At 42.1% G+C, this 23,803-nt stretch overlaps 1 protein-coding gene across 1 annotated transcript in view; it reads left to right on the top strand.

The window, feature by feature from the left end:
• The window catches only part of Pacrg (PARK2 co-regulated), a 384,427-nt gene that overhangs the window by 126,479 nt on the left and 234,145 nt on the right, over positions 1 to 23,803 (top strand). The window lies entirely within an intron of this gene.

The raw sequence follows: 23,803 nt of genomic DNA, 5'->3' as shown, positions 1-23,803 counted from the left end.
ATGGGACAGAAGGTAAAGTTCATTAGTCTATATTTAAATTAGAACTCGTTTGCATTCTAAATAGTGGGGGGAACAACAGCTATTATTTTGAAATTCTAGAAATATGAAAATAAATGCTATTCGTATTTTGTCTGCCTAAGGCTCTCATGAAAACACAGTTAATTTCCAAAATAATGTATCTATTATATTTTTATGTTTGTGAGGATAATTTGAAACATATATTTCTACACGGGGACTTTTGAACCAAGCAGTGGAACAAACTGCAACAATTAGCTGAACTACAAACTGAACTTGAATATTAATGTTTTCATATAAAGCAAATCTTTGTTACAAAAAATTCTGAACAGCAACAACAAAAAATTTTAAAACTCTGTGCCTAAATTAACTAGCACTGTCTGTAAACCCAGAAGGAAGGGACAACGGGTAGCAGGTGCACCCTGAGCCTCTGTGGATGGCTTTGGCCTTATTCACAGGGACTCAGACAGGGGGTGGGGCTAGGTCAGGAGGGAAAGTCTCTGGGTGTGGTATGTGGTGTTGGCAGCCAGAGTTTGACAAGGAAACCTGAACATGTATACGTCTATCTGTTTCATCCCCCTAGAACCTCTCGGTTGACTTCCTGCTTCTTGCGTCCATCTTTCTGACCCCGCAGGGCATTGGACTTTATTTTCTTGATATTTTTTATTTGTTGGAATGATCCAGAGATCTTTCAAACATTGAGCTGCCTCAGTGCCTGGGTTGAGACCAAGGCATTGGCTCTCAGTCCACAGCTCCCTGTTGGAGAAGGGCAGCCCTGGAACTCCATGCACCAGGGGTGAACCGTGTTAAGGACACACTGAATGAAATAAGAGAGGGGATGCCACATGCAAGCCATGCCAGGAGTCAGCTCATGGAGGCAGAAGGAAGGACGGTGGTTGCTAGTAGTGGGGGCCCGGGGTGGGAGTATTTGAGAGAGATACAGCCCTAGCTTTGTTTTGTTCTTATATTTTATTAATATTAATATTTATTTGTTTTATTTATATTTATATATTGTTCTTGTATTTTGCATTAGTTTAAATTAATTGTTCAAAGTTGAATATTTGTCTTGCTGTGTCCTTGCCACGCATACACACAATGTACTCAGATGGAATTCATCCCATGTGCCCCCTCCAAAGACAATGTCAGCATGTTCTGTCATTCTATGTGGTCCATTTGTATGATGGACTATATTCACTCCCTCTTCACCCTCTTTTTTTTCTCTCTTCCCATTGATACCCAACCTCCAAACCACATATCTTACATTCTTGTCATTCTGTTTTAAGGAATATATGTCATAGATAACAGAAAATATTAGATGTTTATTTTTAGATTTGGTTGAAATTAATTTATAGGTTCATTTGAAATTTCTCTCTTTTTAATGTTGGCACTCATAGCTATAAACTTTCTTCTCAGCACTGCCTCTACTGTAGCCCAAAAGTTCTGATAAGTTGTGTTTTTATTTTCATTTCAATTTGAGGAATTTTTTATTTCTTTCTTAATTCTTCAATGACACTACTTATTCAAGCGCATTTTTCAAGTCTCATGTGCTAGATGATGTTCTATAGCTTTTCTCTCTGTCTCTGTCTCTCTCTGTCATCTCTCTGTCTCTGTCTCTGTCTGTATGTCTCTGTCTCTGTCTGTCTGTCTGTCTGTCTGTCTCTCTCTCTCTTTGTGGGTCGTGGGCCTGACCTCTGGGCCAGGGTGCTGTCCCTCAGCTCTTCACCTCATGGCTAGTACTCTACCACTTGAGCCACAGTGTCACTTCTGGCTTTCCTGCTTATGTGGTGCTGAGGAATTGAACCCAAGGCCTCATGCATGCAAGACAAGCACACTACCATTGAGTCACCTTCCCAGCCCCTGTAGCTTCTCTTTTATTATTTTATTCTCTTGTGGTCTGATCAAATATAAGAAATTATTTCCATTTTCTTGTCATTCTTAAGGCTTGTTTTATGTCCTGAAATATGATGTGTTTTGAAGTAAGTTCCAGGAATTGTTGAGAAGAATGTGTATTCTGTGCTTATTTCGTGGAATACCCTGTACATATCTATTAATTCCATCTGATCTATAATGTAGTTCCTTAATTATCTCGTCTCTGGATGATCTATTGGTGAGAGTGGAGTATTAAAGTACCCCGCTGTTATTATATTGTGGATGTTTTCTGAACTTTTGTGTGTGGTAGCACTGTCTTTATGAAATTGGGTGTGCTGATATGCAGCACCTATGTGTTTGTAATAGTTAAGTTTTCCTGATGGCTTGCTTTCTTTATCAATAAGTGATCTTCTTTGTCTGCTTTATTGGATGTGACTTTGGCTACTCCTACTTGATTTCAGGCTCTGTTGCTTGGAACATCTTTTCTCTCATCCTTTAAGCTTATGTTTTCTTTCTTAATAAAGTCCATTTCTTGTAGGCAACAAGTGAGGTTTTTTTTAAATCCAGTCTACAACCTTTGTCTTTTGACTAGAAAATTAATACCCGTGACAATCAAAATGATTTTGTAAATGGATGTATTATGATTTCGTTGGATGGGGCATTTCCTAAATATCAGTTAAGGTTAAGTTCATGGGTCATATTTCTTACGGAGTGTCGTGAGCAGTCTTCTACTGTCTTCTTGTTCTAGCAATAAATAGAAAGGGAGTTGTTGAAATCAAGGCAATAATTATGTTTTTATCTGTTATTTTTTATAGTCATAAAAGTTTCATATATTTTCAATTCTGTTGTTCTATACATACATGTTTTAGATTGTTACTTTCTCTTCTTAAACTGATGCTTTTGTTGATCTGAAATGAAATAATTTCAGAGTTAGTATTCCTGGTTATGAAACAAGCTTTGTTAATGTTAATATATCACTTATTTTAGAATTGTGATTGTACTGTACTGTTTTTATAATTGTAACCACATATTCAACTTGGCAATTTGTCTCTTATACTTGTGTTGGCCTAACTATTCATATTTAGTGTTAGCATTCATATAATTCCACTTCAATCTGCCCCCTCACTTTTTATTTCTTATTTCTCCTGTATGCTGTTGTTTCTTCTCATTTTTTTCCCATCTCCTTTTGGATTATGTTATGGCTCTGTTTTGCTTCTGTTGACTTATTAGCTCTAACTTTTATTATTTTAGTTATTGCTTTAGGATTTATACTGTTCATCTTTATAGCTTGTCCTGTTGTGCTTTTCAGTTATATAAGGCAAGCTTTTTATAGTAGAAACTTTGTAGCCTTTGTGCTGACATTGTTCAGTGTTACTCCCAGGTATATGGGTAAACCACATAATAGAACACTATTAATTGTTCTTTAACACTAATTATTCTTTAAGTAGACTTTTACAAACTTTTAAAGCACATTCCCAAATGCAGCTCCTGGTTGTGAGGTTCAAAGCACCTGATAAAATGCATAAATGCACCTCAAAGAAAAGGGAAAAGGAAAAGAAAAAAAACAACATTGACCCAAGCATTCATTCTTTTGTACAGATGCAGAGATCTGTTGTAATCATTTTATCTTCTACTCAAAGGACTTCCAAGAGCATTTCCTATAGTTCGAGTCTGTTTAGAAAAATTCTTTTAGCCTTTTTATTTCTAAAATTTTTCCATTTTATATTTTGTTTCTGAGAGGTATTTCGATTTCGACTGGCGCAGAATTCAAGGCTAACAGTGCAGATCTTTTGGTACTTTAATGCTTAGGTCCTCATACTCTCTGGTCCGTGCTGTTCCGGTGAGACACTGTTGTGCTGCCTATCCTTGTTTATCTGGTGTAATGTGTCCCCTTCTGTGGCTGCTTTTAAGGTCTAATTTTTCATTGGTTCTCTGCAGTTTGCCTGTGTTGAGCCTTGGTCTAGCTTTCTTGGGGTTCAATGAGCTTCTTGCATTCAGGATTCATAGCTAACACTTATTAAGTTCGGAAAAATTTTGATAATTACTTCTTTAAAATATTTCTCCTGTTAGCTCCCCATCTCTCTCTCCTTTTGAGGAATCTAGTTCCCTATTACTGCTCTGCGGCATGAGTTTTCCTCACAGTTCACCAGTGTTATCTTCGCATTTTTCTACTATTCATTTTCTGTTGCTTTTGCTTCAAGTAGCTTTAATCTTAGCTAGTCTGCTGCTCAACATATGGCTAATGATTTTCCTTAATGTGTCCAATCATCATCTGACTTCTGGAAGTGCAGAAGAAGTTACTTGCACTTACAGAGAGCTATACTGCCTCCCATGGTCCTGCAGAGACACGCTTTCCTAGGGCTTTGAGAAATTGTCCTCCTGTAAGATGGGGCTTGGTGGTTAGAGTACAAGGTGATGTCTAAGTTTCTGACTGAAACAACAGAGCAGATTCTATGGCTACAGAGGGAAGGGATGAAACAGGATCGTTTTGTGGAGGGAATAAGGTCTGGGATGCTACTTGTAAGAGCAGATCATAAGGTACAGGCAGAGATAAGACCATCCAGTAGTCTGGGAAGAACTGCACTGTCTAAAAGAAATGTAACATGAGCCACAAGTATAATTCAAGGTTCTTCTTATAAGTCAAATGGAACTGGTGCAATTAATGTAAACGAAATTAGCTTCCATTATCCCGTGAAGCTGCTATACTGTGCAGGTGTCATGTGACAACTCTGGGAAGGCTGGGCATGAAAATGAAGGAGGGACATGAGGTTTCTACAGTGTTAGAAGGACTTTTCTAGATCTCAGGTGGTCAGGTTATCCACCATACATTCTAGATTGGTGCCAAGTACAAGAGATAGACTGATTCTCTCCCTTACTGGCACTCATCCTTCAAACCAATTTCCATTCTGACAAAGGATGTATTGTTGATGGATTACAAATGAGCCGGAGATTCCAACCATAAGACTTAACAATGTGTATAACCTACTGAATATTTCTAAAACTTATGCAATGGAATAGCATCCCTATAATAGCCATATGCCATTTAATAGCGTATTCTACAACTAGACCCTGAATTTATACCTATAAGGTGAAAATGTGAGCAGGGTATAAGATTGCCACTTCCTGCCTAGCCCAGGACTTTGCAGCTCACTCACAACCATTTATATCTAATCTTTGCTTGAGCCCAGAGGCAGCCACAGAGAGACCCAAACCTTCTTGAAGCTGGCCCAGGGTGGGGAGATTTTAACTAAGGTTTTTCTTCATATTCTTCTCTGTTATTATTATTTTGTGGGTGGTAGGTCTCAAACTCAGGGCCTAGACACTATCTCTGAGCTCTTACGCTCAAGGTTACAGCTCTATCACTTTGAGCCACAGGGCAAATTCCTGTTTTCTGGTGGCCATTTGGAGTTAAGAGTCTCATGGATTTTCCTTCCTGGTCTGGCTTTGAACCCTGAGCCTCAGATCTCAGCCTCCTGAGTAGCTAGGATTACAGGCATGAGCTACAAGTGCCTAGATTCTTTATTCTTGTTCTTTTCTCACATCCCATACCATTTTTCCTCCTTTCTCTCTATTTTCTCCTTTTCTTTCCTCCTCCTTTCCAAGTTATTTTTCTATCATCCATACTTGATTTTTTATTAATGTGGCTATATCTCATTTTGTTCCACCAAACCATGTAAATGTCTCGGAGGGATCTCCTCCCTCCTTCCCTTCCTCTCTCTCTCTCCTCTCTCTCTCTCTCTCACACACACTCTTTCTCTCTCTTTCTCTCTCTCTCTCTCTCTCACACATACACATACAATTGTTGGCATAATTTTAAAAAGTCACACATTTTGGGTGGTAGGAGGTGAAGTTGATTTTCTTTAGTTGATTCTAACATGGACTAGAAACGCATGTTTTATCTTTTCCTTCCTTCCTTATTCCTTCTTTCCTTCCTTTCCTTTTCTTCCTTCCTCCCATTTTTCTTCTTCTCTCTCTCTTTCTTGGTATACTACTCAACCTCCAACTTTCTAGGCAAGGGCTCTATCACTCAAGCCACACCCTTTTTGCTTTAGTTATTTTGTTAAAATAGGGTGTCACAGTTTTGCCTGGGCTGACCTCAAACCATGATGCTCCTGTCTATACTTCCTGCATAACTGGGATTCTGATGCATGCCTCCACACCCCATCTATTTGTTGAAATGGGAGTCTTGCATAATTTTTGTTCTGGCTGGCCTAGAACTGAAATCTTTCCTATCTTTGCCTCCCATGTAGCTGGGGTTATGAATATGAGCCACCATACCCAGTCAAAAATGCATGTATTCTTATGTTAATGCTATTATACACTGTCTTATGTACCTGACTTTTATTTCTGTTTAAGCAATATTTTGAATTTGTAATTACTTCTGAGTTTTTAATTTACAAAATTTACTTAGTTCCTGCTGTCAGTTTTTTCCTTAAATTAAGAACCATGCAATAAATTAGTTCGTACTGATAATTACATTTTCTAAAATTATTGAATCAAATAAAAAACTAGTGTCAAAGTATTTCCTCAAGTCAAGTGGAACCAAACCCATAATTTAAGTTTGTTACTAATTCTCATTGCATGTAAACATTCCTCGTAGTAGATCTCTAACCTCCCTCTGGACCATGGACCTGGAGCTATGGCATATGACAGTCTTTCAAATAGCTCAATTTGCAGACACGGAGGGGAACACTCAGAGATGGTCCCCAGTATGTGTGCTCAAGGTCAGACAGTAAATCAGAAGCAGGGCAGGTTTAAAGAAAATAATTGGGGAGAATGGGAACTTTCCCAGCCCCTAGCTCTGTGCTGTGCAAGGCAGGTGCGTGGTACGTCCCTGCTCATGGTTGTTTTTAATTTTTAGCTCTCATTTCTGTTTTCATTTTCTTTAACTGTTCTGTCTGTCTTGGCCTCTCTGACCCTGTGTCTCTCTGTGTCACTGTCCCTGTCTCTCTGACTGACTCTGTCTCTCTTGCTCTCTCTTTCTCTGTCTGCCTCCCTTTTTCCCTCCAACTCTTTCCCAATATTTTTTTTGTCTGTCATGGTACTTGAACTCTGGGCATGGGCGCTGTCCCTGCGCTCTTCAGCTCAAGGTGAGCACTCTACCAATTGAGTCACAGTACCACTTACGGTTTTCTGGTGGTTTATTGGAGATAAGAGTCTCAGAGCCTTTCCTTCCCGGACTGGCTTTGAACTGTGATCCTCAGATCTCAGCCTCCTGAGTAGCAAGGATGACAGGTGTGAGCCACCGGCACCCAGCTTCTCGTCCACTTTTAAACCCAGAGCAGAGCAAGTGGAATGAGAAGGATGCTTGTTGTGAGGCTCCGCCCTGCCTGGCTGTGATCTGGGCTGGCTGCTCATGCCCTGGCCACCGGCAGGCCTCAGGGCAGGCAGGCTTCCTGCCTCAGGTTGGCTTTTGTGATGGGCTTTTTAGTAAGGAAGCCAAGGACAACTGCAGCCATGTCACGCTGCCACATACATGACCTGGACAAACATACACAAATTCAGCAAATGTGGTTCTTAGGTTGCTTTTCCTGGAATAGCTGTGTGTGATCGAGTGACCCCTCAGTCCAGATGATCTCCTTCCTCACAGTCTTCATCTTCACATCTGCATATCTGGTCTCTTTGCATTATCAGTGCCTTGATGTTAGATGAGCTCGAGACCCCCGCGCCACCCCCCCCCCGCACTGTGAAAGATTTACTGCTCTGTTTACTCTTTTTCCTCCAAATGAAGGGGGAGCTCCCCAGATCCATGGGGGGGGCTCATTTCTCCAGCTCCCTTCCTCTGTTCTGTGGGACTCTGTCTTCCTGGTGTCTCGTTCCCACATGCAATGCCTCCTTCCGTGTGTGCTCTGACCTGTCCGTGGTCTCTCCTCACCAAAGGTGCCCACCCATGGGCACCTCATACTTTGACTGAGGGCAGAGGGAAGGGTGAGGAGAGCAGAGCGCTCCAGGCTGAGTCACAGTGGACGACAGTGAGATTCCACACACTCACCTCCCATCCTCCCGCAGTTCCCTCTCGAGAAGACCTGTCTCTTTCCTGCACATTCACGGCCTCTCCAGAGAGTTTATGGCTCTACTCCTGTCTACCGAATGAGTCACTGATTTCAGAATATCTGGTACTTCTCAGCTCTAGAACTTCCATTTGATTCTTTTCATGGAGTCCATTTCTCTAAATATATCTCCGGGAAAAAAGCCCTTGTGAATGCTATGGCTTCTTCCTGGGCTTTTGGTCTCTCAAGCCCCAGATGCCATGATGGTTCTCTGATTCTTCAACTGCCCTGCCTGATGTTTTATATAAACATCCTCCTTGTTTGAAGTAGTAGGGATGTTTTAGGATATCTGGACCTCCTGATATCCCCAGTTCTGCTTCCCTGATTCTTGTCATCCTGACTCCCCTACAAGAAACAGAGTATTTCTGAAACCTTGATCTGACGTCAATAACCCTACTATCATCTGATTCCTCTATGTGCTCAAATATCAGTCTGTCTTTTATCTTGTCATTCTGTATACATTTATGAAGACTCTTACTTCCCTTGGAAGGCCTTAGGTTGGGCTACAGCATTCTTGACGTCTTTAGCACATTCATATTCTGTTAAAACAACTATGTATAAAGTCATTAGAAGAAGCATAAAATTGCCAGCTGAACCCCATGCAATGTTTATTTTTTTCTATGAATTCAGGAGATCCAGGATTTTATCCTCTTCAGAATAAAGTGGATCTTTTATGGAACATTGTTGAGTGTGTGTGTGTGTGTGTGTGTGTGTGTGTGTCTCCTGTAAGTCAAGTGTCACTTGGTTTTATTGTAAACCAATTTACCTGTGATAGGGTCGCACACACTCCAGAGAAGGCAGCTGAGTGCTTCTTTCAGCGGATGGCTTTCACGGAGCAAGTGTGCTGAGCCTGTGAGATTGCTGTAGTCCCGCCTGCAAGAGAGGCAGGAGCTTCCACTGGCAGCCAGTGTAGTTTCCCTGACCTTAATGCGTCAGCTTTGCTTTGAGCCTGCAACAATTTGCCTTTCCTTCTCAGCCTCCTTCTGACAGATCTTAGGAGAGAAGCCAAGCAAAGTGATTTACACCGGTACGATGCAGAGAGTTAGGGAGATCACAGTTTAAGGCCAGCCTGGGAAAAACACGGTCTCAACCAATAAAAACCTGGGTGTGGTTGTGTGTACCAATGACCATAAATAGGAGGATTTTCAGTCTAGGCCAGCCTATGAATAAATGTGAGACCCTATTTGAAAAATAAAGCAAAAAGGGCTGAGGGCGGTGGCTCAGGCAGTAGAGTGCCTGCCTAACAGGCACACTGATATGAGTTCAAATCTCAGGACCGCCAAAGAGCAGTCACACAATGCTCCATGCATTGCCTGAGCATAGACTGAGACCCCTCATTGGATGGGAAGGGCCACAGCTCCTGTACAGCTTGCTGGAAAGGACAGGGTGAGGGCTGTGTCCCCCACACTTCTGAGTCCCTACAGAGGCTCGTTTACTAATAAATCGTCTCTTCTCTGTGTAGTGTACAGCATTATTTATTTAGTTGCTAACCCAGTCTCTTATTATAAGGCAACACTAAAGGAAAAATAGGACTTAGAAACATTACCCAGTGCGCTTTTTGTGGCAGGTCATGAAATAGTTTGAACCCATTTGTATCCCATTTCTCACCTTCCGGCAGTTCAGCATTCAAACGTGGGAATTCCTTGTTGCTACACAGATTGCTAAATTTTCATAACATTACCCTTTCCTCCTCAATGCATAATATCCTGCAAGAATCTTCCATCAGAAACTACTTGAAGAAAACCTAAGGAATGGGGTGGTTCAGGCGATCCTCAGCGCGCTCCCTCTGGGAGTGAAGTTCACGTCCAGCCCCGAGTCTAAATTAAATGAGCTTGATCGTATCTCGGCAGTCCCCTGTGAGCGGCAGTCCAGAGTGCTGAACCGTATGAATAATTCCACCGTTTGTCATGATTGATAGTCTTGGCTCCGGAGAGTCCCGGAATTGAACTAACAACCACACTAAATTGTATCGCATCTTCCAAGGAGATGGCCCCGCTCGGCGAGGGCTCCGCTACACGCAGGGCCACGGAAAGCCACGCTCCACCTCGGCGGTGGGCGCCCCACTCCCAGCCCGGCTCCCAGCCACGTTCTGCGGCTCACACCGCTGGAGTGATTTATTTGCCTCAAGCTTTGACTTCTTGTGTGCGATATTATAGCTACTGATACATAGGTGGATTTTTCTTGCTAAGTTATTTGTCTCCACCAAAGATAGCAATCATCTGTCTAAAAATCATCCCATGGCCCCCAGTCCATGTGCACACCTCAGCATTCTATATAACTCGTTGCACGGATCTGCCTGTTTACTACTTACAAGCATGTCCTAGTGGCACACGCCTGTAATCCCAGCTACTCAGGGGGCTAAGATCTGAGGATCATGGTTCAAAGCCAGCCCAGGCAGAAAATGAGACTCATTATCTCCATCTCTAGCCAGCAAAAAGCTGCATGTGGAGCTGTGGCTCAAGGGTAGAGTGCCAGCCTTGAGCAGAAAAAGCCAAAGGAGACCAGCAGGCTCTGGGTGATCTTGAGTTCAAGCCCCAGGACTGGCACAAAAAATAAATAAATAAATGAAGAAATAAAATAAAATTACATCATAAAGTATGGGGATTCAATGTTTGATTTTTTTTGGCAGCCCTCTAGCTGAAAGAAAGCTAGAGAAAGCTAGACAAGAAAGCTCACAAGCCTTAGCAGTCAGCACTACTTAGTAGTTTTAAATTTTTACCAAGTTTCACAGAATAGCACCTACTTATAACTTTGGGGCTTAACTACCTATTTGAGTATGTGTACGCCAGTCCTGGGGCTTGAACTCAGGGCCTGGCACTGTTTTTAAGCAATTTTTCTCAGGATAATACTCTACCACCTGAGCCACAGCTCCACTTCCAGGGGTTCTTTTTTTGATGGTTAATTGGAGATAAACATTTCATCAACTTTCTTGCCCAGTCTGGCTTTGACCCACAATCCTCATATTTCAACCTCCTGAGTAGCTAGGATACAAGCATGAGCCACCAGCTCATGCTGGATTTAATTACATTTTTTACATTTTTTAATGACATAGAACACGTTTGAATGTACAGTATGCAAATCCATAGGAGAAAAATCACTTCAAAGATAATATTTCAAATTAAAGACTGAAAAAAATGACTTTTTTCCCTCTGAAAGGCAACATTAAAAAAAGTGATACCCTTTATGTAGTAAACACTCAAAATCCAAAGTCAGTTACTCCTAAGAATGTTAGGGCTTAAATGACCTTGAGATCATTCTCTGACTGTTCATCTAACACATCACACATCGGCTATTTGTCCTTGAAACTGTCTAGAACTGCTAGAGCACTTGATAGACAAAGCTTATTTACCCCTTCTCTATCCCTCCCCCCCTCCTGACCTCTGTATCATTACGTCATTGTTGTACTAACAAACATTAGTCATCCATAATTAAACAGGAAAGATGATGGTCTAGTCCATTCTCAAATGCAAATTCTCTTTTGCACAATTCCGTCAACTTTATACTGTATATACGAGCTTTAGTTTGGATTTACCAATATAAACAGACAAAAGCAGAAATGGAAAACAGTATATAAATTTGTTGATACTGTATTTAGAAATAATAAAGTGAAATATTATAGAACCCCAATTTTAGTTTGAATATGGGAAAACTAAATAGCTATACTCTTGATACTTTGTGTAGCTTTTATTTACTGAATAGTGAATAAAACAATATAAAATACTGTTTCCCCTCTGGATATAGGTGTATTTAAAAATATTTATACAAAACATGTATTCTTATTGCGTGTTAAGGTATCAGCTAATAGGCTAGTACTGGTTAAGTGTTTCATTTTGTAGAGAGGTCTGGAGATATGGTTGGGAGAGCAGGCCTGATTCTGTCAAAGGACAGAAGACAGCCCAAAAGCTATGTTCTGCTATACTAGACAAACATGTTGACTTGGTTATTTAGTTGGATGTTTCAGAATCCTTGGTCTCATGCTCACCATGGAAAATGTAGATAATGTCTATAGATGTGTTTCTTCCTTTTCTTTCTTTGTTCCTTTCTCACTTTCTCTTTCTTCTTTTTTCTCTCCTTTACCTTCCTTTTTCTCTTTCTTTCTATGTCCTCTGTTCTTTCCTTCCTTCCTTCTCTTCCACTCTTCTTCCTTTCTTCTTTCCTTCTTCTTTCCTTCCTTCTCTCTTCCTTTTCTTCCTCCTTCTCTCTCTCTCTTTCTCTTTCTCTCTCTCCCCCTTCTCTTCCTCCCTTCTTCTTTCATTCTTTCTTGACTCTTTGTGCTTAAGCTAGAGGTCTACCACTTGAGCCATAGCACGACTTCTGGGTTTTTTGTTTGCTTGTTTTTGTTTCTCAGTGGTTTGTTGGAGATGAGTCTCTTGGGGACTTTCCTGCCCCAGCTGGCTTCAAACTGTGATCCTCAGATCTCAGCCTCCTAAGTAACTAGGATTACAGGTGTGAGCCACTGGGGACAGACTTAAAAATGTATCTTCGACTTCCATTTGTTAGACTTAAAGACAAAATAAATAGCTACCCAGTGTTGGGTAACTCTTCCCATTAGTGAATGTGCCTCACTGTGTGCTAGGCACAGCACTGATTCCTGATTAGAAGTATCAGGCAGTTTGCAGGTAAGTATGCAGAGGTGAAGAATAATCCATTAAATGCAGTGTTGCTGAACTCTTCATCCTGTAAATTGGTTCTTATAGTACTTTGTAGAGATAATTGTTGAGTGATCATGTCATAGCTGGTTTTACTCACTCATAAATGAAGGATTAACCTGAAGTCAGTAATTGAGAATACTAGGAAAAATGAACTTAGATGGTAATTAACCTATCATGACATTGGTTTGAGAACCACTGGGTAACTGGAAATCTATCAGATATTACAGAAACGTAACAGTGTTCCCTGTCTCAAGTCTATATACCTGAATTTAAAAACTAATTCTCCTAGAGTTGTTTATAGTAATAGTAAAGTGGGCTGATACAACAGGGAAACTGAGCTGCAGATCATTCCCTGGAAATTCACAGGGTCCAGCCTGTACAACCCCGCAAGTCCTTCCCTTCTGCCACTCTCCTTGGCTCTTCTACTTCTGGTGATCTGGTTCACTCCCATCTGTTCACTTGTCCTCCCTCTGCACGGTGTCTCCCTGGGTCCCTGTTTTCATAAGGATGCCAGTCACACTGGGCATGACCCACCTGCAAACCAGGTCACACCCTGAGACACTGAGGGTTGGGAGTTCAGAGGTGAGCACAGATAAATCCGCCACCACTTTCCAGGTGGTTCCAGCCGAAGCTCACCTTGCTCTGTTATCCATGTAGACAGTGAGTGGATCTCAGCTAATGCTGTTGGCAGCACAAACACTTAACGTTTGATAATGAAAATTGAAAGCAACGCAAGGAAAACTCCCAGAAGGGCTCCTGGTTGTCTTATTTCTGTGTCTCATTCATTGTGTGGTGTGGGCTCAGCAGCCCAGCATCTCAGTGTCCTCATCTGTAGCGCAGGAGCACTGAGCTCACCTCATCCAGTTGAAGAGGTTTAATGCTTGATCCAAGTAAACTGCTGAACACACGGTCCAGCACATAATCAATACTGGTATGATAGTTGCCCTCTGTACTTGCAGTGGATTTGTAATTGCTTGTAGTAGAGTATAAAAATGCAGTATGTAACTAGACTCTCCTGTACATCCTGCTCACTGAAGTGTGCGGAAACAAACCTGACAAGTCTTTCCCTGCCACACTGCACTGCCCCGGAAGTGGCAGTGGGCTCAGAAGATCCAGGCGAACCTGACCTTGTGTAAGGCACATCTGGAGCCATGCAGGCTCCTGAAGACCAGAGTCAGGAGCAAGAGGAGAACGGTGAGGCTGGCAATGGATCCCAGCATGCAGGGCCATGAGCGAACCAGCGTCCACGTACCTACTACCAGGCACAGTGCAAGACTCACTGAGCACCTAGGAGGTGAGGTCTCAGGCTCCAATTCCTTGCAGTCCCATGCAAGAAATAGCTGGTGGAAATTGAAGCCATTGGACTTTTAGTATGATCCAACTATCAGCAAGCTAGTCACTTGTCATACATTCTCATGAAGATTTATAAATGACTCAGGAAGAGTTGTGCTGTTTGTTATAAAGCATGACCTGTCTGACCCATGGCTTGTGAGGAAGTGTGTTACAACCTGTATGACTAGATTTCAAGTATATTAGAGAGGTTCTGAGACACCTACCTGTTAACTTTCCTCAAACTCTGCATCTCTAAGTAGTTCTCACTGGTTGATATCCTGAAACTACTCTTATGAAAGGGAAAAATACCTTTAAGCTCAACAAAAATAATATGTGTTGGTGAAGCTGTTAAATAACATGCAAGCCATTTGAAACATTTAAGTACAATTCATTGATAATAACAAAAAAAGAAAAAAATAGAATTTTTAGAGAGTTTTAGGAAGTCCAGCAACTTCCAAATCTATCCATTATTCAGTGACAAATGCCATTTATTTTTATTTTTTACATGTCTTTTGGTTCAATTTCCCCTTTTAAGGCCCAGAACTTAAATGTATCAAGTTAGATCTGTCTAGAATTTAGTAGAGAAAGACGTGTTAAATCACAATCCCTGTAAACAGATGCAAATAGAAACAAGCAAGAAATAGACTCCTAGTCATTTGCCTGAGAATCAGGACAGCAAATATGTAAGGAAAAGATAGCTAACATTTAATTGGAATTTCTATCCATTTTACTTTTAAATTTGTGATTTAAAGTTGATGAAAGTTTCTTAAAACATAATATAAATTATACTTCCACTTTAGTGACAAAAGAAATACCAAAATAATTTAAAAAAACAATCATTTTAGTTAAATAAATCTCCCATCACCCAAATGTTAAGCAAATGAAAATAAATTAATGAAAACAAACAGCCATTAATTAGGCCAATGTGGGTCCTGAAGTAAGTTGCAGATGGCAACAAATCAAGCTAGCAAGAGGTTCTGAGAACTATACTAGCCTCAAGATTAACTGTGTTTTATGAAAAAGAATGCATTTCAAATATTAATATCCCATATTAATATTTAAATATTCATTTAAAACCCCATTTTTAAAATAGCTCAGATACTGATTTTTTTTACAAGATCCCTCATCTGTATGGCAGGCTGTTGCTCTGCATAGTTCAGATGCAATTCTCCCAAAGAGCATGCGCACACAGGTTTATGTCTTTTTACTTCATAGTGAGTCATATTGGATAAGTCCTTGGGATGATGTGGCCTTTGATGATTTTTGTTGTTGCATCTGACCGTTCATCCACAGTTAGGATTATTGTTTCACGTTCAATGTTAATATATTCACTTGAAAAGTATTTGTCACATGTCTCTGATATGTTAGTTACCATCTGCATGCTGGGAGTGGGGATGCATGTGGAAAGGACAGCATTGTGGAGCTTAGATTTAGGTATGTAGAGGCAGACAATGAATAAACTGTATCTGTATTGTATATGGTACAGTGTGTTGGAAGGCAAGGATCACCAAAGGATCAATCATGGAAGGGGCCTGAGAGTAGCGCTAGTGGTGACAGGGTTGCCACTCCAGTGACATTTAACCAAGACCTGAAGGGGTGAGGGCTCCCACCAGGTGGCCAAGCAGTGCCCAGAGAGGCAGGTCGGGCCTCTCCAGAAGGAACGTGGAGCCCAGGGTCCCTAGTTAGTCATTACCTAGGTGGGACCACGGGCAGCACTGTTCTGGGTGGGATCTTGAGGCATGGAGGGCGCATAGAGTTAGCAGGAGTAACACAATCTGCTTCCACTCTAAGGATCCCACGGCTGCTGGGCTGCCGGGGGACTGTCAGGGAGGAGGTGCAGAAGGAAGAGGTGCCTCAGAAGTGAGCTCATTGGCGCAGGGTGCAGATGGCGCTGTCTTGGGCCAGGAGAAAGTCAGTGCAGGCGGTAGAATGCGGTCAGACCCTCGGCATGGGGTGGTTTCAGCAGAGTGGAGGAATAAAGAAGTGGGCCAGAACTGTGAAATCTCACAATATGGCCCGTGTTAGTGACTACCTGCTCCTCAGGCCGCCTGGGACCAGGGCCTAGTAACACCTGGGAACATCTGAGTTCTGGTGGTGGTATTTTGCCAGAATCTATGCACTTCAACTGTGTGCTTACTTCTGTTCTCTGCAGTTCTGAACTTTTTCTCTCCATTTGGAACCCTTTAGCTCTAGCTAGTGAATCCAGCAACTGATTTTTGCTGAATGTGGCTGTGGTTTGGCTCCTGGTACACATAGTGTGTGCATTCAGGCTTGAAGTCGTACCTCAGCCAGGTGTCTGCATCTAGAGGCCACGGCAGGGGCTGGTAAAGAGTGGTTCAACAGGCTGGAGGGTGGCTCCGTGGTAGAGTGCTTGTCGTCCGTGAGTGAGGCCCTGGGTTCCATTCCTCAGCACCACATAAGCAGAAAAAAGCCGGAAGTGGCACTGTGGCGCAAGTGGTAGAGCACTAGCCTTGAGCTGAAGAACTGAGGGACAGCGCCCAGGCCCAGAGTTCAAGCCCCATGACAACCAAAAAAAAAAAAAAAAAAGAGTTGTTCAAGAGTTTAGAGAAGAGAGAGCTAGCTACAAGCAGTTGTCAAATCTAAGTGCTAAGAATCAGGAAGGGAAGGGAATTTAAGGCTTCTGGCTAAGAAGAAAATGTTCTATTTAACCTGTTCATACTATATGTGTGTATGGAGATCTCACACTAAACTCTATTAATAAGCACAAGTAATACACGTTATTAAACTTATTTTTGTTGCTGTTTTTTGTTTGTTTGTTTGTGCTTGAGGCTAGAATGCTACCACTTAAGCCACAGCTCCTTCTGGTGTTTTAGTGGTTAATTGGAGATAAGAGTTTCACAAACTTTCCTGCCTGAGCTAGCTTTAAACCATGAGCCTCAGAGCTCAGCTCCTGAGTTGCTAAGATTGCAGGCCTGGCTATTGCTTTTTTTTTTTTGAAAGAACAATGGTGCAGGCAGGAGGTAAGAGCCTCCTAGGAGGAATGAGAGGCAAGGAAGCAGCAGTGGAAGGAGGAGGCAGTTTCTAAGACACTGACGGGAGTGCCCGAGGCTTTGTGGGATTGGCCAATGGTCACCGAGTACAGGAGTAGTTTGTGCTGCTGTAACACTTGTCCTTGACCCACACATGGGGTTTCATGTTAGAATGTAGCCTGTCTTTGTAACTGATCAGATGGCTTAGCACGCAAGCGCAGTTTCCATCTGAATGTTTGAGGACTATTTTGGCCACTAGTGGCAGAGACTCTACTCAAACCACCTGCAGGCAAAGAGAACTTCCTGACTTGTGTAACCAAACAGTGCAGGAATGCGACTGTGCTGGGAGCAGCTGGGTGCAGGCATGCACACAAATGTCATAAATGCACCATCTCTTTTCTATTTTTAAAGTATTGACATCATTCTTAGGTAGCTTAGCCATACTATCAGGAAGACAAATTCTCTCTCCAGTAGTTAAAGCCCAATGTAAGACCACATCATAATAGCCTGGCTTTGACCAGGCAAAGGGAGATAAAGTAACTTTTTTGACTGAGATTGGTGTTTCCTTTCCAGTCTGAATTTTTGCCATCATTCATATAGCGACAAGCTTGCTCATGACACGACATATGTGTAAGAGGCAAAAATCCGTGCGAAGGAAGCTCGCCTCGTGGTTAGGTAGTCCCTGTGAGAGCTGCCTATGACCTTCATGATAATAACAGCCCTGTGTGAACATCACTTCAGGGCTTCCCAGAGCAGTGGTATTAGGGTTGTTAGGTAAGCTTTCTACGGAAGACTAGGATTTCCCACCATTTCTGATTGTCTCGGTTACAATGGCAGAACGTTCAACCCTGCCCCAAGAGAGTCAAAGTATACTACAGGTGCTGTGAACTTAAGGATCTCCACCTCCTTTTCTTTTTAAAAATATTTTTATTGTAAAGATACTGTACAGAGGTGTTACAGTTACATGAGTAAGGTAATGAGTACATTTCCTATCGAGCATTGCTAGCCCCTCCTTTGGTATTCTTCCCCTGTCTGTCCCTGCTTTTCTATCACATGTCCAAATCTGCATTTCCACTTGGAGCTGTGCTCTTCTCTTCATTATGGCCATATTAACCCAGTGATTGAAACTCACCTACTATCAAATTTTTCCCAGTCTTTTTCTTTGCCACCTGGACTCAACCACAGCTACCCCGCTGTGCTTATCCAGAGAAAGAGATCTGAACTGTCTATGATGGGAAGACAGGTAGGAAGCAGGAGGGCACATCTGCCAAGACCTTGATCTTGACCTTCCCATCCTCCTGACTTCAAGAAATAAATGTCAGTAGTTGGAGACACTCATGCTATGCAGGCATGCTATGCAGGCAAAGTGACATTGTTTCCGCAGTCCAGGCTAAGATAGGTCCAGGTGAGGTATGTGTGTTGGGAGGACAGGAGACAAAGGATAGCGGCCCGTGGACGCGGAGGAGGACGACTTCCTAGACAGAGTCCCCGACACTCGGCAGGCTGTGCTCAGATTGCTCTGAAATCAATCTGGCTCCAGTGGGTTCTGTGTTTGCCATCCCATAACTAGGGCCCTGAGATAAGAAGACTTGGCGGGTCCCTTCACTGGCTTCCATTCTGGGTGTGTAGAGCTGTAGTAGTTTTAATCCTGGCTTTGTTATAGCAAAATGAAGGAAATGGAATAGGAGAAAAATCATATTACATAATAGGAAGGCAGGTTTTTGTTTTTGTTTTTCAATAGTGAATTGCTTATAAAAACTTACCGAGACACTTAACTTGGGCAGGGCAAGTCAGGCAGGAGAAGTTAAAATATGAAAGATGTCCTTTGTCTGGGGAATGTAAAGCTTCGTGACTAATTCTATGTAGCAAAAGATTCCCTAAAAGGTGATTATGTTAGATACTAAAAGATGTTATGTCTCTGTTGTGCAAATATCAAAGCAGGGAAATTCTAATCTCTCATTATGTGATGCAAGTAATTATCAGGTGCCAAGAAAACTCTAATGGCTCACAAAATATTGTGTGAAACTTTCAGCTCAAAATCCTATATATGTGCTGACAGAATCAAACAGAAATTCATAGAATTAATCTTAAAGGTATATGTATATGTCTATATAAAAATCTATATGTATAAATGAATATGTATGCATATAAAAATATTTCTTACTCACCAATCACAGTAGTATGCTCAATATTAGAGAACTCTATGCAGGCCTATATATTTCCATCATTTTTATTCTTCTACTACATCTCATTGCAATTGTAATATGTTGGTTATATCATGGGTTGACACTACATAAACAGTCATGTCTATAGCAGTATTTCCATTTAGCATTTCCCTCAAGGAGATGACTCTTGCCTTATACGTCTGTCAACCCTTGCTGCCTGGAGGAGCCAGAACTCAGTAAATATCAAATGAATTAATTTGAAAATGAATAAATAAACACAACAGAAGCTGAATAGTGTACTATTAATGTTGGAGTACAGAGCATAGAAAGCAGAACCAGATAACATACTCACACTGGTTACAGCTCTGCACAGTAGAATCGAACCAGAACTGCCATTTGCCAGGGAATAACTCTGGGCAAAGCACTTAATCTCACCAAAGCTTCCTTTTCCTATCTACAAAACAAATGAGTTTCTCTGAAAGTAAGATTAGATAAAGCTTCGCAGAAGTTCAGCACAGAGTAGGCAATGATTACTTTCATAGCTATTTTTATGAAAAGTAAGAATCACTAAAATATCAAGTTAATGAAATCATAAACTGGCCTCTCTTTTTGCTAATCACTGGCATTTTCACTAATAGGACATGATTTTAGGAATGTGTCAGTAAGAAAAGGAGGATGTGAGTGCCACTGCCTTATACCCGTACCCCAAGCTGGGAGGCTGGGATCCTGAGGATTGAGGTTTGAAAAGAGACATTTGGGATTTGAGTCTTGAGGTTAATATTCCAACTTGAGGTAGGGACTTAGAATAATTAATTGATTTTTTTTCTGGGCCTAGATCATGTCTGGGAACAAGGCAAGTTTGTTGTATAGAGCAGTCAGGAAGAAAACTTTCCTGCTGAGCTCACGAAAGGGAAGCTGAGGTTGGTGTCATAGGCCATGTGTGGTCTGGGAAGGTTAGGGAAGGTGGTTTGAAGCGAGACCTTGAGCTGAGATGATGCAGTGACTACTGTCTAATGGGCAGGAGCTGGGGTTTGAGTAGGCGGCATCTTGGCAAGGCTTCCTCTGGGCATTTGGATGTGCACCAGCGAGGGGTGCAGGGATGGACACGCTGCATCCACTCAGGCCCTTTCCTTGCGGTGAGCTGGGAGTGACGGCTACCACACCTGTTCTGTGAGCGCTGCTCTGCACAGAGGTGTCTCTTTGCCAGAGTCATGGAGGACGGACAGGAAGCCGAGGGCAGAGAGTCCATCAGTAACTTCCCATTGAGGGGAGGAAGGTCTGGGCGCTCAGGGCTGTTCTTCAAAAACAGAATCAGCTGGGTATGTGTAGCCACAAACCTATTTCCACAGTTCTAGACCCTGGCACGCCCACAAGGAGGGTGCTAGCGGATCTGGTATGTGATGAGACCCCACTTTCCGATTCAAGAAGGCACCGTTGAGGGACGTACTTTCATGATGGAAGAGCCATCTCTGGCCTCTTTTGTAAAACACCAACAATGTTCTTGGTCCGTAGGGCCTAATGTCCTCCCACATCCCCCATCAGTATGAACTTTAAGAAGACACCAAACATTCAGACCGCAGCACCTGTACCTGGTGAGGGGTGGAGGGACAAGGGGTGAGGCACAGGTGCTCCAGGAGTGGACTCCATGGAAGCCATCAGCCAGTGACAGGCCTAGATTCAAGTGGAGATGTAGATTTGGTAGAAGGAAGTGAAGGGAGGTTACCTTATTTTGAAGTAGGAAGCAAAGGGAGCTGCCAAGAGTAAGGAGAGTAAAGCTAGCAGAGAGGGTTGTAGGGGCTGGGGCACAGAGTTGACAAGTCAGTCAGGATACACAGATTTGCAGTCCCCGCCCCATTGCTGTGTGGGCTTACGATTTTCAGTACCCTCCTTCAGCTGTGTGGGTTTAGGGGTCCAGGTTTGAGGATCGGCAGACAATGTTAGAGAACGACGGGACGGGGCTTGGCTAAATCAGATGGATAATCCAACTACGGGATAGTGTACAAGAAAGCAAAACTCTGGAGCCAGGTAAATAGTATCTGTGATTCCTAAGACATCCCTGATTCAGAGAAGACCCACGTGATGCGGGGCACGTTCAGTGCCGCCTTGTGTCCTCAGAGGCATCTTCCAGGTTCTGACTGATTACAATGAACAACTGAGGTGCGCGTGGCTCTGTCAGGTGTCCATCTTGCCCCACTGATCTAGTGGCTCTGTTTTGTTGGCTGTTGTGTCCCAAGTGCTGACACATCATTCATACACACACATACACACACACACACGCACACACACACGAGTGAACAATATGTTTCTAAATATCTGTAGATAACGTCTGCAAAGTTTTATGAATCACTGTGTTTAGAACTGTATTTAGACTGGCAAATTAAGTGACAAATGGTACTTTTTGGAATACTTGTCCTTTCCAGCCGCAAGAACGTGTGTAGTTATATCAAATTTGCAAGACTAGTGCACTGTAGATAAGTAAAAACATGCATCTAGAACACAGTTCTGGGAAGCTAGTGATTATTGCACTTGAACTGATTCTAGCTGTTTATTCCCCATTTTTTTATCATACTGACTTTAACTGGGCAGTACCAAAGACCAGCATGTAGTAGGTTTAATTATAGAAGGAGATGTTTGCTGTGGATGGCTGTTTCCTGATAGGGGGTGAAACATGAAAGCAGACATCTCTCGAGATCACCTCTAGGATCATTGTAATTAATGAAAGTAGGGAAAAAAACTTCTCAGATATCAAATTTTGTCTACAATACATCTTGATTTCTGGATTCTTATAGCTGTGTCTTCTTTTGAAACTTGAATGTATGCTCTTAAAAGTTAAGCTGTTCTCTGGACTGCCCATTTAATTTTACATGATTCATATTTAAGTAGATATAAGACTGCAAATTTAATAGATATGAAACTTACATAACATCTATGATGTGGCACTTATATTTTAGTACATTTATAATTCTGGTCATATTTCTATAGCCAAGGAATGGTTTCTTTTTTATTGATTATCTTTTGTTTACATGATGAAATATCACTCTATTAAACAACACATTGGTTGATAATGAAACTACAAAATAAATCCACTCAAAATTGTGACAAAATACAGATGTGTGTCTTTTATAAACTAAATTACTCTTCACATTGAAAATTATTCCAGTATCCTCCATGTTACAATTAGGTGGTGTTAACCAATATAATTAAGGAATGTTTTCTCTCAATCAACATTAATGCGTCGGTTGTTTACACTGCGTATTGTATGGAACCTATCCCCTCCATCTTACTGGGTCCCAGAATGTCATTCTTAAGTGGATGTTCCTGTATCTGTGGCTGTTTGGGTTTATTATTTGTTTTACCTTTTTTCTCTTCTCTGGCAGTTTCTGAGTTTGAACTCAGGGTGCTTGGTAGGTAAGTGTTGTAACATTTGAGCCAGGCACCCTTACCCCTTTCTGCTTTTAGTTATTTTCAGATAGGGTCTCACACTTTTTGCCTCCCACCACGGAAGCTGACCTTGCTACTTAGGTGGAGCATAGATGGGACAAAGAGCAGGTGCCACCATGCCCAGCTTGTTTCTTGAGAGTCGAATTGTTTGTGTGTTTGTTTTGGGCTGGCTAGACTCTAATTGCCAACTTCCCATGTCCAATACAAAGGAGCTAGGATTGACTGTAGATTGGAGCTCTGTTACTCTTAAATATTATTTAAATGTGTGCTTCACCTTCATAAAGTAGTATTGATTGTGTAAAATTAAAGACATGCATATGCACATCGACCTAAATCATATAAGGATGTTACATAAACTCCCACCCCAAGAGCACTGTGAAAACAAATGATAATTCTTGTGTCCACCAACCCCACAGAGATACCAGGAAGAACACATCTGTAGTTAAATTATGCAATTCTTCAGGGAATCTCAAAGCAAAAACAGCACAGCACTTTGTCTTGAAAGGCAGATGCTTCCCTGTCAATCCGGACTTAAAGTAGGTAGGGTCATGCACATTTCTGAGTTTACTTACCGCTTCCTTGGACATGTCAAATTATTGATGCTCCAATGTGACAGAAGCTCAGGGATGAAGGAACCAAGCAGTGGTAGAAAATCTTGGTACGCAAGTGACAGAACATGAAGATCTAGTAATCAAAGAGAATACACCCAAAGGTTGGGTTGCATATAAATAAAAAGCTTCAAAACAAAGTAGTGAACCCAATCTTACTCATGTATATACTACCCAATTCCTTACTCTGAGCTAGATACTAACAGAGTATATTCACTAATTATATTCACTCACAATATCTGGTATATATTTCCATCTTTTGAACTTCAAAACAGAATTCTGCATTACTGATTGCTGTTTATTTAGTACTGCTTGAACTCCGTCATCCTTGACCCCTCCCTTCCTGTGCTACTCCAGGCCATTAAAGACACCTTCTGCCCTTCTCCTCTTGACCCCTGACCCACCTCCTTCTCCTCCTACGGCCACAGGACAAGAGTGACCTAGATGCCCAGCCCCTACCTGCTGTGGCCCACCAGGGCTGTCCACATGTTCTGTCAGTTCCTTAGAGCCTTGGCCATCTCCTCCTGAGGCCTCCACATGGAAGGGTGGCTCTGGCCCTCATGGACACCAAGAGGCCCTTCCTGCCCCACATGTAAAGTCAGCATTTGCCCTCTGCTGCTGCACCTCCATCACTCATGGCATGGGTGAAGTGAGAAGGTCTCCTGTAGAGCACCTGCCCCA

The sequence above is a fragment of the Dipodomys ordii genome, unplaced genomic scaffold (genome assembly GCF_000151885.1).
Source record: "Dipodomys ordii isolate 6190 unplaced genomic scaffold, Dord_2.0 Scaffold77, whole genome shotgun sequence".
Lineage (NCBI taxonomy): Eukaryota > Metazoa > Chordata > Mammalia > Rodentia > Heteromyidae > Dipodomys > Dipodomys ordii.
Note: the sequence above shows the minus strand (reverse complement) of the source record. Positions and strands in the feature narration are given on the sequence as shown.